Here is a 12,739-nt window from a genome sequence, read left to right as displayed (position 1 = left end):
TGAGTGAATTAAATTTCTGTCATGTAATAAAAATGTAGTGGAAAGAGTGCTTCTAGACTGGAGTCAGACCTGGATTCTACCCTTGATTTTTTCCATTAACAAATGATGTGACTTTGGACAAATCACACAGCTGCTATTTGGGCTCAGTTTTCTCATCTGTGAAACAAGGAGGTTGAACTAGGTGAAATTTACATTCTGGGATTATTCTTTTTTTGTTGTTCAGATTGTAAAATTAGACATTTTGATGAATATTTCATATTCAAAAGGTAAAACATACAGCTGTAGAAGTAAAGATTTATTTGCCAAATACACAGACTAAATATTTAATCTTTTTGGGGGGGCAGGGCAATGTGGGTTAAGTGACTTGTCCAGGGTCACACAGCTAGTAAGCGTCAAGTGTCTGAGGTTGGATTTGAACTCAGGTCCTCCTGAATCCAGGGCCGGTACTTTATTCACTAAACCACCTAACTGCCCCTCTAAATATTGAATCTTTAATACAACTTCAGAAATTAATGTATTTTTTAGCTACAATTTACTAATGTGTATGTTTATGGTAGTGATTTTGGTCAAGAGTGTTGGTAGAACCCTGGCATCTGAAATAGATTTCTAAAAAGTGTTGCTGAGCTTATTTCTAAATACTTGTGTGTCCTTTTGTGCTGATTTCTTTAAAGAATAAGTTTGTACATACTACTTTAGTAGGCTATTTTTCAGTTGATTCCAATTTTTAAAATGTATAATTTAAACATAGCCAAATTGATGTAGGTTATTGGACTATAGACTCTGTGTTCCTGGTTAGCAAATGGTTATATAGAAATTCTTACTTGACTTATTTTCAGCAAAAGGTAGCTAATGTAGTCTTCTTATATTTGCAGTAGGTGAGGAGTCTGCAGTTTTAGATCTCTATCCAGTATCATTAAGGTGTATTATGAATAATTACAGGGTAAATTTTGCATCTTATATTAAAATGCTGAAGCACTCAATTATATATGTGCTTAAAGTTTAATTACATCATAGAAGATGAATGCATGTGCAGCATAGCTACTAATTCAAGTTTGTGGTTGGTGACTACTTTGGGTGTATATTACTGCATATTTCAGTGGTTCTGTCTATCTAATTTTAATTAATAAAAAGGTTTTTTAGGTAATATCTGGTTTCCCAAATAAGTTTTATATTGTTAATAATGCTTTAGGTATTTATGACTCTTGTTTTCAAAATGTACCTGAACTTATTTATTTCCTAATTATAAACTTATATTTTTCATTATGTCTTCTTTAAGGAATTTACACTGCCTAAGTACTAATATGGAAACTGTTGTTTTAGGCAATGAGTTATATATGACAGCAGTGTTAGTTTCACTAAACATTGTTTTCTGTCTTGGGGAGGGGGAAGGGAAAGGAGGGAGAGAGTAAAATTTGGAACTAAAAATTTTATGAAGGGGGCAGCTAGGTGGTACAATGGTTAAAACACCAGCCCTGCATTCAGGAGGACCTAAGTTCAAATGTGACCTCAGATACTTGACACTTACTAGCCGTGTGACCTTGGGCAAGTCACTTAATCCTCATTGCCCGCACCAAAAAAAAACTTTTGAAAACTATCTTTAAATGTAACTGGAAAAAAAATACTTTTAAGATTGACCAGAAAAAAAAAAATGAGCAGGTAAATTTCAGGAAAACGGGGAAAGATTTATATGAATTCATGCCGATTGAAATGAGCAGAACCAAGAGAACATTGTACACAGTAACAACATTGTATGATGACCAACTGTGTTAGACTTAGCTCTTCTCAGCAGTACAGTAATCCAAGACAATGCCAAAAGACTCATGATGGAAAATTCTCTTCACATCCAGAAAAAGAACTATGGGGTCTAAATGCAAATTGAAGCATACTATTTTCACTTTTGTTGCTGTTGTTGTTTTTTATTTCTTTTTTCTTGTGTTTTTTTTCCTTTTACTGATTCTTCTCTCACAACATAGCAGATATGGAAATATGTTTAACATGATTGTAATGTATATCAGATTGCTTGCTGCATTTAGGAGGGGGAGGAAAGGGAAGGAGGAAGAAAAATTTGGAACTTAAAATCTTAGAAAAATGAATGTTTAAAACTATCTACATGTAATTGGGAAAAAATAAAATACTTTAAAAAATAATAAAAAAAAACAACAACCAACATACAAGCCTCTAGACTTTCCAGATGCCTCCCTAGTTATTAATGACCTCTCTCCTTTTCCAAGTTTTCATGTTTTACTTTATATATTTCTAATGCATATCTTTCACACTTGCATTATTGGGTTTTTTTGTGTCATAAATCTGTGTATTATATCTGCTTACCAGAATGTGTACTCTATAAGTTGAGTGATATTTTTTTCTAAATTCAGGATGAGGAAACTGAGGCCCCAAGAAGGTTAGTGACTTGGCCAGTGTCAGGCATCTACAGCAAGGAGCACAAGCAAAATGGGAACTCAGGTCCTTATACTATGGATCCAGGTTTCTTGTCATTGAATCCTGTCTGCATTATCTACAGTAGCCAAAGGCCCCCTCACCTGGCGTCCTGTACACAGGATCTATTTAATAATTGTTGCTGGAGCTGACTTCAGGGCAGTTATGATTTGGAGAAAATGTAGCTCTTTCACATGGAAAGGAATACACATAATGGGAATATAAACACTGGCAGTCTTAAACTTGGAATACTTTACTGACTAATAGTCTAGAGATATCAATACCACTTGTAAGGGAAAACAATCCTCTTCTCAATAATTCTCGGGAACTCAGCAGCTATGTGACAAAGGCTCTTTTATTTCCTTATCCTGAGGAGGCACCCAGGTGTGCAGCTAGGCCTTGTTTTAAATCCTAGTCCCTAAAACGAATGGACCCTCCCCTTTTTCATCATTGGCCCGATTACTCAAGGGTTACAATCTATGCGCAAAAACTAGCTAATCAGAACGCAGTATTCCCATCCCTCTTCCTTATATGGGAATAACTCAGTAGAGGACCTTATTCTTCCTTATATGGACACAACTCTAGAGCAGACCTCATTGAGACCAGGGCTCCTTGAACCATGTGATTTTGTTAGCCTGAGGGGGAGGAGGGGGTCTGAGACCTTTGTCCTAAAAACAGGTCTGGAGGAGTATGAGTGCCTGTTATATCCTCATTGAGAGGAGACAGCTACCCATTTTCTCACACCACTGCTTTCCTGTCTCAGGAGCTTTCATTTACCCTGGATACCATCCTGGGCCAGAATTCACCTGTTGTTCTCTCCTCCCTGTGTTCCCCCACAGCACCATGTGTTAGGCAAGGACCTTTTAGTTTTGTCCTTGAATGGCCAGGGCTTAGCCCAGAGCCTGGCTGTTAATAAATGTTTGTTTAATGAGTGAAATGAAAGAATGAAAGGATGAATTAATGAATGTTGTTGATGTTGCTTAACATCTTTCCCTCTTCTGCTATTGCTGTGTGTATTGGAACCCTCCTCAGGCAGGCTCCTTCTACTATGTTGCTCATCTCTATACTTATTCTTCCTTCTCACCCTCATCAAAGGCCAAGGGCAATGGGCTGAGCTCTGAGCAGAGGCTCAGAGGTGAGCAGTCCTAGCAGGCTTTTCTCAAGGCAACTATTAGTACTGTTTATCAGCTTTGTTTGGGTTCCATAGGCTTTTGGGTGCTGTTGTGAGAACACACCCACTATTTATAACATTGTTTTAATGGGAAAATGCATTCTAGGTTTTAAGCAAATGATTTGTACAAATGAACTTTTAGAACAGAAGCCACTCCTAAGTTAAGGATTGCTTGCTCTGCCCTTGTAGGTAGAGCATGTTTGGTATTCCCAAGGACGAGGAATACTGCTTATTTCTGGTATTAGGCTCACTTAAGAACAAAACCCATTTCAGAAAGATTTGCTTTAACTTTAAGGGAGTTTTGAATGAGCTAATTCTTAAGATATTGTTTAAATGTGAATTCAACAGTGCTTATTTCTTCACAGTTGTCTAAAAGAAAGGTATCATTACAAAGTTAATCTAATTTCTACACTGGAATCAAACAACTTTTATGCACATGAAATTTTGGGTTTTATGTTTAGAGGTTGCCACTTCATGAAGATAATTTTATTTGGTTTTGTGTAGAAAAGAAATTGAAACAATTTAATCTTAATGTATCCATGCATCTTTAAAATTTATTCTACAATGGAATTTGTTTTAGGCAAGTCTAATAAGGATTCTTACCTCATGTATATATTTTAAAAATTTATGCGTGCATATCCTTTATTTGAAATTCAGAACAACCCTGTGTGGGATATGTATATGTTACCAACAAAGTCCAACAGCAAGAGATAGAGAAATTCCACTTAAAATAATTGTAGACAACATAAAATACTTGGGAGTCTACCAGCCAAGGCAAATCCAGGAACTGGATGAATACAATTATAAAACGCTTTTCACACAAAGTCAGATCTAAAAAATTTGAAAAATATTAACTGCTCATTGATAAATCAAACCAATATAATAAAAATGACACTTCTACTTAAACTGATTTGCTTATTTAGTCCCATACCTATCAAACTACCAAAATTATTTTATAGAGCTAGAAAAAAAACATATCTTGAAGAACAAAACATAAAGAATATCAAGGGAATTCATTTTTAAAATATGATGGGTGGTGGTCTAGCTCTACCAGATCTCAAACTGTATTATAAAGTAGTAATCATCAAAACAATCTGTTACAGGCCAAGAAATAGAATGGTGGATGAGTAGAATAGATTAGGTACACAATACACAACAGTAAAAGACTGTAGTCATCTAGTGTTTGATAAACCCAAAGATCCAAGCTTTTGAGACAGGAGCTCACTATTTTAACATAAACTGCTGGGAAAAGTAGAAAACAGTTTGTCAGAAACTAGGTATAGACTAATATAAGGTATAAAATGTAGACATACAGAGTGATACCACAAGCAAATTAGGAGAGTATGTAATACTTACCCTGTCAGATAAGGGAAGATTGGATATGGATGTAGGAAGAATTTAGGACCAAACAAGATAGAAAGCATTGTGAATTGTAAAATGGATAAATTTAATTGTTAAAGTTTTTGCACAAAGCAAATGCAACCAAAATTAGAAGGAAAGCAGAAAGTTGAGAGAGAACTTTTATAGCAAGTGTCTGTGATAAAGGCCTCCATTTCTCAAATATATAGAAAACTGAGTCAACTTTAGGAGACATCATTTCTGGGTAACTAGTTATTTTATTAATAATGCTAGTAATTTTTTTTTGGCAGTGCAGTGAGGGTTAAGTGACTTGCCCAGGGTCACACAGCTAATGTCAAGTGTCTGAGGCCACATTTGAACTCTGGTCCTCCTGAATCCAGGGCTGGTGCTTTATCCACTGCACCACCTAGCTGCCCCCAAACTGAGTCAGCTTTATAAGTAGTACTCAATTCCCCAGTTGATAAATGCTCAAAGGATATGAACAGGCAGTTTTCAGACAGAAACCAAAGCTCTTTTAGTCATGAAAAAATGCTCTAAATCACTAGTGATTAGACAAATGCAAATTACATCATGTCTGAGGTACTGCCTCACATCTATCATGCTAATATGACAAAAGAAAAGTGATAAATACTGGAGTAAATGTAGGAAAATTGGGACACTAATACACTTGTTGGAGTTTTGAACTGATCCAAGGGCTATAAAACTGCATACCCAGGGACAGCTAGGTGGCGCAGTAGATCGAGCACTGGCCCTGGAGTCGGGAGGACCTGAGTTCAAATCCTGCCTCAGACACTTAACACTTACTAGCTGTGTGACCCTGGGCAAGTCACTTAACCAAAAAAAAAAAAAGTAAAAAACCAAAACTGCATACCCTTCGATCCAGCAAAACTATTGTTATGTCTCTATCCCAGAGAGATAAAGCAGGGAGAAGGAGGTGGGGGACCTATTTGTACAAAAATATTTATAGCTCCTTTTGTAGTAGCAAAGAATTGGAAATTTTGGGGGTTGTCTAATTGGGGAATGGCTGAATAAGTTGTGGTATATGATTATAATGGAATACTCTTGTGCTATAAGAAATAACAAGTAGGATGACTTTCAGAAAAAAAGTGGAAAGACTTGAATTGATGCAAAGTGAAGTAAGCAGAACCAGGAAAATGTACATAGTAATAGCAATATTGTAAATGATCAACTGTAAAAGACCTACTAGTACAATGATCCAAGACAATTTCAAAGTACTCATGATGAAAATGCTAAACACCTCCAGAGAAAAAACTGATAGAGTAGGAATGCAGATTGAAGCATACTATTTTCCCTTTATTTTTATGTGTTTATTGGTCTGTGTTTTCTTTCACAGCATGACATAAAAAAATATGTTTTGCATGATTGCATATGTGTAACTTAAATAGAATTGCTTACTGGCTTGGGGGGGAGGGGAAAGATGAAGAGAAATTTGGAACTCACAATTTAGAAAAATGAATGTTAAAAATGATTTTTATATGCAACTGAGAAAAAAATTAAAATTGTGGGGTTTTTCCTTGTAGGGAGGAAGTATGGGAGTTCTGCATTTTATCCCATGATGATCCTAAACCTTTGACTCTACCAAGTCAGTCCCCCTTATGGTCAGATACACACCAACACTCCACAAATACACACACACACAAGGCACTCCTGCTGAGCCTCTAATAGGCATAATCACAGGCTTTTGGAGTTCCCAGTGTACCCTGGGATGCCTAAGGGAAAAATTCCAGAGAAATAAACATTTTCTGAGCAGTCCTACTTTCCATCTCTCTTCCCCCTTTAAACTTGTCTGTTAATGTTAATTAAGCACAGCCTAGGCTCAGACTTCTGAGGGAAGACATTTGCCAAACTGGCATTTCCTGGCTCCTTTCCTTGACCATCTGCATCACAATTCCAGCCACCTAGGATTCTGAAAGGAAGGGGGTGGGGTAAAGATGGATATATGGTAGAAGAGAAGGCATCCAACTTTTAAAATCTGGGTTATGGTATCTTCTTCCCTCTTGCTCTGTCACTAGTTTAGAACCTGGGGCTGTTGGCCCTAAGTCAGGGCCATCTTGCAACTTTTGCTCTTGGATAGGCATTGGAGAGCAAGGCAGAGCCAAGATGGTGGAGAGAAGCCAGGAAATTGCCTGAGTTCTCCTCAGCTTCCCTCAGAAACAACATTAAATCAACCCCCTAAATAGATTCTGGAACTACAGAACCTACAAAAAGAGACACAGTCTTTCAACTTGAGATAATTTAGAAGACTTCAAGAAAGATCTGTCTCACTTGGGCAAAAGGGGAGCACAGTGAAGCTCAATGTAGAGTGAGAATATCTGGGTAAGTCAGCAGAGAGGCTCTTGGCCATAGCACAGATCTGCAGCTGAGGCTCCTTGGTACCTGGGTCAGCAGGTTGGTGGCACAACAAGGCAGTTATGAGACCCGCCAGCCCCAGGTGAGAGGGCAAATTTAGAGCTAGAGAACCACCCACAGGATAGACTCAACTTGGCCAAGCCAACCCAGCCCAGGGAGCAAGTCCAGGGTATTGAGGAATCCACAAGCCAAGAGGCCTAAGAGCAGAAAGCCAGTGATCGGGCCCCTTTCCTCCAGCACAAGAAGCTTGCAACAGTGGCCCTTGTGCCCCAGGAGTAGACCTCAACTTTAAAAGTAAAAAAATAGCTACAATATACAGAAAAGGTCCCTTGCCATTGAGAGCTTCTATGGTGACAGGGAAGACCAAAATACAAACTCAGATGAAGACAATATTCTCAAAATGCCTACACATGAAGCCTCAATGGGAAAGATGAATTGGTCTCAAGACCAAAGAGCCTTCTTGGAAGAGCTGAAAAAGACTTTTTTTTCCTTTTTTTTCTCTTTTTTTTTTCCTCTTTTTTGGTGAAGCAATTGGGGTTAAGTGCCTTGCCCAGGGTCACACAGTGGTAAGTGTCTGAGGCCCGATTTGAACTCAGGTCCTCCTGAATCCAGAGCTGGTGCTCTATCCACTGTGCCATCTAACTGCCCCTAAAAGACTTTTAAAAATCAAATGAGAGGGGCAGCTCCTGGATTTAGGAGGAACTGAGTTCAGATCTGGACTCACACTTCACACTTACTAGCTGTGTGACCCTGGGCAAATCACTTAACCCCAAATTGCCTCTCTCTCTCTCTCTCTCTCTCTCTCTCTCTCTCTCTCTCTCTCTCTCTCTCTCACACACACACACACACACACACACACACACACACACACATCAAATGAGAGAGGTAGAAGAAAAAAGTAGGAAGAGAAATTAGAATTACACAAGAAAATTATGAAAAAAGAGCCAACTGCTTGGAAATGGAAGCACAAAAATTGAAGAAAACAATTCCTTAAAAAATACAATTGGCGGGGCAGCTAGGTGGTGCAGTGGATAGAGCACCGGCCCTGGAGTCAGGAGGACCTGAGTTCAAATCCTGCCTCAGACACTTAACACTTACTAGCTGTGTGACCCTGGGCAAATTACTTAACCCCAATTGCCTCACTTAAAAAAATACAATTGGCAAAATAGGAGGTGAAATTGGCCAAATGGAAAAGGAGGTGCAAAAGCTTACTGAAGAAAATAATGCTTTAAAATTAGAATTGGGCAGATGGAAGCTAATGAATGCATGAGACACCAAGAATCAGTCAAACAATCAAAAGAATTAAAAATAGATGAAAATGTAAAATACTTCATCAGAAAGACAACTGATGTGGAAAATAGATCCAGAAGAGAGAATTGAAGAATTATCAGACTACCTGAAAGCCATGATCAAAAAAGAGTCTAGAAGGAGAAGTACTAGAATGGGTGTAGAAAGAGAATTGACCTTTAAGTCAAGAAATACCTGGGTTCATGTCCCATCTCCGACATTTACTATATATGCATCTTTGAACAAGCCACTTCATCTCTGTGCCTCAGTCCCCCCATCTGTAAAATGTTCTATATCCACCTTATCATACTTATGTCTGGCACATAGTAGGTACTTAATAAATGCTTATTAAATGAGTGAATGCCTCACAAGATACCTTGTTATGATGTGGACATTGGGATTGAGCAATGCCATGGTTGGGGGGGAGAGTGCTCTGGGAAGAGATGCGCAACATCACTGAGACCAGAAGATTTTCTTTTTTCTTCCTTCTCCAACTCTCATGGTGGGAGGATGGTGCCTGTGAAGGACTTGGATGACTGCTGTTAGTGATGCTGCCATGCAGCAGTAGCACTGGGGACTTGCCAGAGAGGGAATTCTTGTTCAGGTATGGGTTAGACTGGTTAGCCTCTGAGGCTGCCCCGAATTTTGAAATTCTCACCTGGAGGCAGAGAAGTCTATGTTTTTTCTCTTCTGGTGTTCTTCATGAGCTACCACCTAAGTATGGCTAAGCTATTCTGCTTTTCAAATGCTTGATAAATTGGGGGAGAGGAACCAGAGACTTCTGCCAGCATTCCTGGGGGTTACAGAGGGCTGTCCCTGTTTTCTCCAGACATCTTGCAATTTCCTGAAATGCAGCAATGGCAATGAAAGCATTTTGAAAGCCCAACAGACCAATGACTACATTCCCAGACCATATGGAACAGTTTGGTGTGTAGCACCAGAAGAAGAAAGGAGAGGTCCAGATTCTAGGGGACTGCAATAACTCAGGTCTTTAATGGATACAGTAGCTTTCATTCTTCCAGTCCCTGAGACTTGCAATCTAACTGTCAACCTCTTCTCTCTCCCTCTCTCTCTCCCATTCAATTTAATTAACTGAAAACCTTTCTAACTTTGTAAAGTTTCCTATACATGACATCCCTTCTCTCTAACACTGCCCCCACCCTGGTGTAGGTCCTCATGATCTCAGACCTGAACTATAGCAATAGATTCTGGTTGCCCCCTGCCTCAAGTCTCTCACTCTATTGCATCTTCTATTCAGCAATCAAAGTGATCTTCTTAAATGGCAGATCTGACCGTGTTAATTGCCTATTCAATAAAGCTTGGTGGATCTCCATGGTCTGCAGGATTAAATATAGCTTCGTCTGTTTGGCTTTTCAAGCTCTTCATATCCTGGCCCCTTCTTCTTTTCCAGTCTTCTTATACCTTAGTCCCCACCATGTACTTTTTGATCCAGTGACACTTGCCTTCTTTCCGTCCCTCCCCTAAAGCAGTCCATCTCCTGGTGGTGCATTTTCATTGACTCTCTTCCACACCAGGGACTTCTTCCTTTCTCCCCTCTGCCTCTTGACTTTCTTTGTTTAGGTTTCAGGTAAAATCTCACTTTCTGCAGGAAGCCTTTCCCAGTCCTCAATGTTAGTGCCTTCTCTCTGAGATAACCTCCACTTCAGCCTGTATCTACCTTGTTTGTACATAGGTGTTTCTGCATGTTGTCTCTCCCATTAGACTGTGAGCTTCTTGAAAGCAGGGACTGTTTTTGCTTTCCTTTTATCCTCAGCACTTAGCACAATGCCTGGCATGCAGTAGGTGCTTAATAAATGCTGGCTGACTTCCAAGGAGTAACCTGCATCTCATCCCCCTAGCTCTGCAGACACACTTCCAAAAAGTATTCCATCAACAAGGACAACAGAATTCAAGAGAAGGGAGAACAGCCACTGATGCTGACTGAGGAAAAATGCCTAGTGAAGAAGAGAAAGCCTGGGAAGATCAAGGGTTAAATCCTGGTGGGTTTTTTCTTACAATGTGATTTTATTCTTGGCACCTGCAAACTACAGCAGTTTGTGTTCTAAAAATGGAGTCAGTTATATTTGCGGCTCCTCTTTGGTCATGTGTGTCCAGAAATCATCACCACCACTACCACCACCACCATCGCTGGTATAGTAGAGAGGGAGAGCTAATCCTGGAGTCACGAATACCTGGAAGCTATCATAATAGTAGAGGCCAAGAGGGATTGAATTAGGGTAGGGGCCATATGAAAGAATTTTGTTGTTCAGTTCCCTCCAACTCTTTGTGACCTCTTTTGGGGGCTTTCTTGGCAAAGATCCTGGAGTGGTTTGCCATTTCCTTCTCCAGCTCATTCGACAGATGAGGAAACTGAGGCAAACAGGGTGAAATGACTTGTCCAGGGTCACATAGCTAGGAAGTGTCTGAGACCAGATTTGAACTTAGGAAGATGTGTCTTCCTGACTCCTGGCACTCTATACACTGTGCCACCTAGCTGGCCTGTAAAAGCAAACAATCCTAAGGAGGTGGAATTGATAAGATTTGGAAAGCAGTTAGGGTGGGGGTGATGGGAAAGGGTAGTGTGAGTGAGTGTGAAGAGTCAAAAATTATTCCCAGTCATTGAACCAGGGAGACCCAAAGAATGGTGCTGTGCTGGACAGAAATAGGGAAGATAGGATGAGGAGCAGGTGTAGGGAGAAAGATAATGAGTTTTGTTTTGGACATGTTGAGTTTGAGATGCCTACAAAATATCCAGATGGAGATGATAAACAGGCAGTTGGAAATGCAGGACAGTGGAGCTCAGCAGAGAGCTGAGGATTGGATGTGTAGGTTGGGGAGTTATTTGCATAGAGCTCAAGGTGAATCCATGGAAGCTCATGAGATCCCCAAGGCAGGGAAGAGAAGAGAGTTCAAGATGCAGTACTGGGATATATACATACACTATAACACATACCACCTGACCACACACACACACACAGAACACCCCTCAACCCCCGCAAAAAAAGTTCTTCAGTGGGGCATCTAGAATTGAAAGCAATATTCCAGAGACTGATGAGGGCTAGAGCAGGGCTAGCACCTTCCTCTTTTCATACATAATGAGTGCATTTAGGATCACATTAGCATTTGCTGACCTCACCCCATTGACTCATTTTGAGCTTTGCCCATCAATCGAACCTACACTCAGCAGAAAATCAAACACACAAAACTTTATTCCCAAGCATCAGGTCTCATAGCAAGCATCACTCAGGACCCTACAATGGATGTGCTGCATTTAGTTGAGTTTCTCACAGTTTTTATCTTTGTTTTCTCTGAATCTGTCATCCTTGGGATCTTTTAAAAACTTCTCTTGTTCTAGGTTGTATTTAATTTATTCTGGGGTTTCTTGTGTCCCCTTGATTTGATGGTACTCTTTCATGGGGACATGAGCTGTCAGTAAATCAATAAACATCTGTTAAGTAGCTACTATGTGCTAGGCACTGTGCTAAGCACTGGAGAGACAAAGAAAGGCAAAACTCAAAACAACAAAATCCCAGTCCTGTCCCACGAAGGAGTTCACAATCTAACAGAGACACAACATGCTTGCAACCATTGTGCAAACAAGCTATTTTACAGGATGTATTGGAGACACACAACAAAGGGAAGGCACTCGAATTAAGGAGGCTCAGGAAACCATTCCTTTAGAAGGTGAGATTTTAGCTGGGAATTTAAGGAAGCCAGAGATAGTCATCAGAAGGGAGAAAATTCTAGGCATGAGGAGGAGGGATGAAGATGTAAAAGACTGGAAAGGTAGAGGGAGCCAGGTTAGGAATGTCTTTGAATGCCAAACAGAGGATCTTATATTTCCTCTTGGAGCTAATAGGGAATCCCTGGTGCTGACTGACTGAGTAGGGAGTGAAATGGTCAAACCTGAGCTTTAGGAAGATCACTTTGATAGCTGAATGGAGCATGGACTGGTGAAGGGAGAGATTTATGGCAGGAAGATCAACCAGAAGGCTACTGCGATAGTCCAGGATGCACTCAGGTAGTAAAGAGAAGGGGGCATATACAAGAAATATTACAAAGGCAAAATTAACAAGCCTGAGCAACAGACTGGATATGGGGAGTGAAAGAGAGTGA

Source organism: Dromiciops gliroides, chromosome 4 (assembly GCF_019393635.1).
Source record: "Dromiciops gliroides isolate mDroGli1 chromosome 4, mDroGli1.pri, whole genome shotgun sequence".
Classification (NCBI taxonomy): Eukaryota; Metazoa; Chordata; class Mammalia; order Microbiotheria; family Microbiotheriidae; genus Dromiciops; species Dromiciops gliroides.
This window is presented reverse-complemented; position numbering follows the sequence as displayed.